This window comes from Stenella coeruleoalba (genome assembly GCF_951394435.1).
Source record: "Stenella coeruleoalba genome assembly, chromosome: 3".
Classification (NCBI taxonomy): domain Eukaryota; kingdom Metazoa; phylum Chordata; class Mammalia; order Artiodactyla; family Delphinidae; genus Stenella; species Stenella coeruleoalba.
In genome coordinates, this window is record NC_137148.1 from 90136037 (window position 1) to 90140906 (window position 4870).

The following is a 4870-nucleotide window of genomic DNA, read 5'->3' on the forward strand; positions in this document are numbered from 1 at the left end:
TTGGAAGAAAACACTTAGTGGCATAAATATAGCCCTCAGCAAATAGAAAACCATGAATCCTTGATGGAAATATTTCACAGAATTAAAAAAACCTCTTAGGGTTACCATATAAATTTTATGCAAGTACACTTCAAATCTCAAAGTGTGTGTATGTGTGTGTGTTTTAGGAGAGTGAGAGTGAAAAATGAAATGATTTTAAAGTTCATCTGAAAAAAATAAATGGCAGGTTAGCCGAAACAAATTACGAAAAAGAAGCAAGCACAGGAGGGCTTAGCTTGGCTTACTACATATTAAAACTTACTGTGAAAACTGTTTATTGGCCCACATATATGCTCTAGAAATAAAACATTTAAAATACCTTCAGATTCCATCCTCGAAAATGGTAGCTGCATCACAGTACCTAATACAGTGACTTAAACATAGTACATACTTAATACGTAGTGCTGGGTGAATTCTTGAATAGAAATGTAGATGATTTTTATTTTATCCTGTGAGCTGAATTTATTCAGTGTCAGAATTTCTAAGTAAAATATTAATATAAATGAATGACCTGCTTGTTCTGTACTTTTGTTTAGCAGGTCACATCATTCTGTGCCAACTCTTGAAAACCGTCAAAATAGTCTGCTAATCTTCACTTGTATTTTGACTCAAATCTAAGTGAATAATGATTGGACTCAAAAATATCTATACTATTTCATGATTATAAATATTTCTATCATATGATTCTTTTCCCCAAAACTAATCTTTCATATCTATTTACTAAGGAACAAGATAAAAATTTTAATCCATATCATTCTATTAATGATTGTGTGGAAATGTTCCTAATAATTTTTGGTGCTTACAATATCTTCTATCCATTAACTGTTATATAATGGTTTAATTGTGGTGACTTTAAAATACGACACAAATTGTTTGACAACCCTCCCTTCTAAAGATGAAGATATACCCCTTCCCCTTGAGTGATGGATTGGATTTAGTGACTCACTTCTAGAGTATAGAATGTGGCAGGAGTGATGAGGTGGGATTAGGTCATAAAAGAGAGTGTGACTTCATCCCTGCTCTAAGATCATTTGCTCTGGGAAGGAGCCAGCTGTATTGTTATGAGGACACTTGAGAAGTTCTGTGGAGAGATCCATGTGGCAAGGTATTGAGACCTCCTAACAACAAACCAGCAAGAATTCCACAATGTTTTGCAAGATAACTTAGAAATGGATCCTCCAGTCCCAGTCAAGCCCAGTCAAGTCTAAAATGACTATACCCCAAGTTGAAGTCTTGACTGCAACATCTGAGAAACCCTGAGCCAGAACTACTAATCTAAGCCACTTCCAAATTCTCGAATTACAGAAACTACAAGATAACAAAGGTTTTAAGCTGCTTGGTTTGGGGGTAATTTGTTATGCCAAAACAGATAATACAAATATTATACCGTTAATCTCATAAAAGGCATATTGGCCATCTTTTTAAATGCTATAGAGAATTACGTGTATTGATTTCTGTGTTATGTCTTTCTCAAACTAGTTTGAAGCCATACACTCTGGACCATTTCAACATCATTATTTTAGAAAGATTTTAAAGAAATATAGGATGAAAGGACTTTGATAGTGCTCTAGAGACTGCTGATTAAATGCTATGACCAGATTTAATAATCTAGAAAGAACTTTATTGCTGTCCCATAATTAAATCTATTAATTTTTTTGAAAATAATTTTTCTTCTTAGCAAAAATAAAAACCCTATTTTAGAACAATTAGAAAATGCAAAGTAAAAAAATAAAGCTCATAAGCAATCCTACACCCAGAAATAACATATATCCTTTCATTGTGTGTGCATCTTTATTATTTTTACAAAAGTGAAATCATACTGTGCACAATATTTTTAATTTAACATGTCCACTTGTCATTTGATATCTCTCTTGTAATCTTTAAACATGCTGACTCTAGCCCTTGTCACCTCCTTCATCACTATCAGTCTCCATCAGATTACTATTATCTCTTACCTCAGCAGCTTGCAATGGCCTGCCACGTAGAGGAGACTTCCACTTTTGCCCCATACAGAAGCCAGGTTGATCCTTCTAGAACATTGTTAAGGTCACCTTAAAAAACCTAAATTCTTGTCTATCACCAACAAGGCCCTGCAAAATTTGGCCACTGCCCTCCTTTAAGCTCTCAGTGAGTCCTTGCTCATTGGCTACCTAGTTTGTCATCAGGACCTTATACTTAGCTCTGCCTTGAAATTTTTTCTCCCAGATAGTCATATATGGCTCACTCTTTCAGTTCATTTAGATCTGTTTAAAGATTATTTCCTCAGAGAAATAATCTTTATTTCAATAATCTTCCTTGACCACCCAATCTAAAAACTCTGCCTCTATCATTTAATTTTTAAAATATAATACATGTCATTACCTAACATTGTAGTATATGTTTGTTTCATTATTTGACACGATATATTTACCTGTTATTTGCCTCCCAAAAAGAATGTCAGTTCCAACAAAGCAGGGACTTCATCTGGCTTATTCATCACTCTATCCACATTGCTTAGAACAGTACCTGGTACAGTTAGGTGCTCAATAAATGTATGTTAATTAAAGGACCATATGGATGTACCATTTTAATTATTAATGCATAATAATTACTTGATATTTAAAATCCTGACAATTTTTCCTATTATGGGCAATTATGTCATGAACATGTGCATAAGTAAATATTTACATCCTATATGTGTTTCCTAAGATTTAGGAGTCAAAAGATATCATTTTTATGGTTTTTGATACAAACTGCCAAACTGCCCTCCATCAAAACATTATATTTTATACCATTCCAGAAATGAATGAGAGCTACTTTTTTCTCACTTTGCATAATAATGTACATTTCCCTTTTAAACACTGTCATTTTTATAGAGGAAAAATGGTTATTATTCAAATTTGCCTTTCTTCAGTTACTAGAGGGCAGATATTTGTTCATGTAACTATTATCCATTTGCATTTTTTTTTTTTTATAAGTTGCCTCTTCATGTCCTTTGCTTACATTTCTACTAATTTTTCCTTACTGGTAAGAGCTCTTTTTTACAATAAAGTGACCCATTGTCTAAACCATGTTAAAATGTAATTTTCCCAGTTTGTGGTTTGTCTTTAAGTTTTGATTATTATGTTTTAACTTTTTTATCATGTAGAAATTTAAAGTTTATATGGTCAGGTTGATTACTCTTTCCCTACACAGCTTTTGACTTTGCTGTCACTTTTAGAAAGTTTTCCAATCCACTATTTGAAAAATATTCACCAATTATTTTCTTCCAATATTCAATCTTCAAAAACTAAAGGAAAAAAAAAACAATATATTATAGCTGGAATTCATCTGGGAGTAAGCTGTGAGGTGAGGCTGTTGTTTCTTCCCCTCAAGTGGCTACCCAATTGTCCTCCTTTTAATAACTCATCCTTTCTCCACTGAGGTAGATGTGAAATTGTGAGATGCCACACACACAGGCCTTTTTCTCCTTCTTTTAATAAACAATACGTTTTGGACCTGAGCCAATCATTCTTAAGGAACACAGAAATATTTTTATTACGTCCAGTAACTAATTTGATACTAGGTACACAGTAATTTGGTATTAGTACTCAAGTAATACTGGATACACTTACTAAGGAAATGACTCAATACATTTGCCCAAGCCACATTACAACTCAATTTAAGTATATCTGGCTTCCCTGGTGGCACAGTGGTTGAGAGTCCGCCTGCTAATGCAGGGGACACGGGTTCGTGCCCCAGTCTGGGAAGATCCCTACATGCCGCGGAGCGGCTGGGCCCTTAGCCTACGGCCGCTGAGCCTGCGCGTCCGGAGCCTGTGCTCCGCAACGGGAGAGGCCACAACAGTGAGAGGCCCGCATACTGGAAAAACAAAAAAGAATGTCAATCTACTTATACCGAAGTTGATAATCACTTTTTAAAAAGGTTGGCTTCTGGAAGATTCAGAATAGTGCGTCAGGGTTCTCTTCCGAAAGCCTTCAGAATCCTGGGAGTCCAATGGGTCAGAAGAGACACAGGAAGAACCCATGTTAGGCTCGTTCACATCTAGGGAGAGAGATGCTGCCAGAAGAGCCCACGGAGCTGATGAAAACAGGTAGTAGGAGACTCTCTTTAGAAGTCCTCTTAATTTTTTAACTAGGGTCTCGATTTTGAACAGTATCGCTTTGGATTTAAATACCCTGAGTGCTTTAGATGCAGCAGAAAAAAAAATAAGAAAAAGCTACAGAAAACTATAGTTGTTTTGTGGCCTCAGAAAAGCAAAATGCTTAATTCCTAAATCCCGGAGAACAGTTTATATTCTTGGGGTAGATTGCGGAGGGGAGGGGAAGAGGCGGATTTTCTCCCGCGACGTTCTATTCTAACGCTTGCTCTAGCCGTCCACAATACTTTTGGGTTCACTGAGCCGAACCAGATCTCTCAACAGATTTTACCCAAAACGCTAAGTGCGGGAGGCAAAGCCAGATATACGAACATCCCGCAACTCTAACCTCTAATAGCTCCTTCGTGGCAGGCGGGACACCAGCCCAGCGAAGAAATGAAAGAGCTAGACCTGGGGCCTTTGTGTGGGGCGGGGCATTTCTGCCTGAGATCAGATTTCTGGCGTCAGCTCCACCCACGCGTCAACTCCCTCTAGGAAACATCTTTATTCGACTTCCTCTCATCCAGGCCGCACCTCTCGCCCCAATTCCCTCACAGCATCTCTCGGTACTGTGTTTCATTAACCCGACAGTCATTTTCCCACTCCCTACTAAGGGCCGCAGTTTTAAGAGTTACTGCCGCGTCACCTTAGCAACCGTGTCTCTAATGGCCGCCGGAAGAGACTACGATCACGTGCTCCCTGAACGTCCGGATT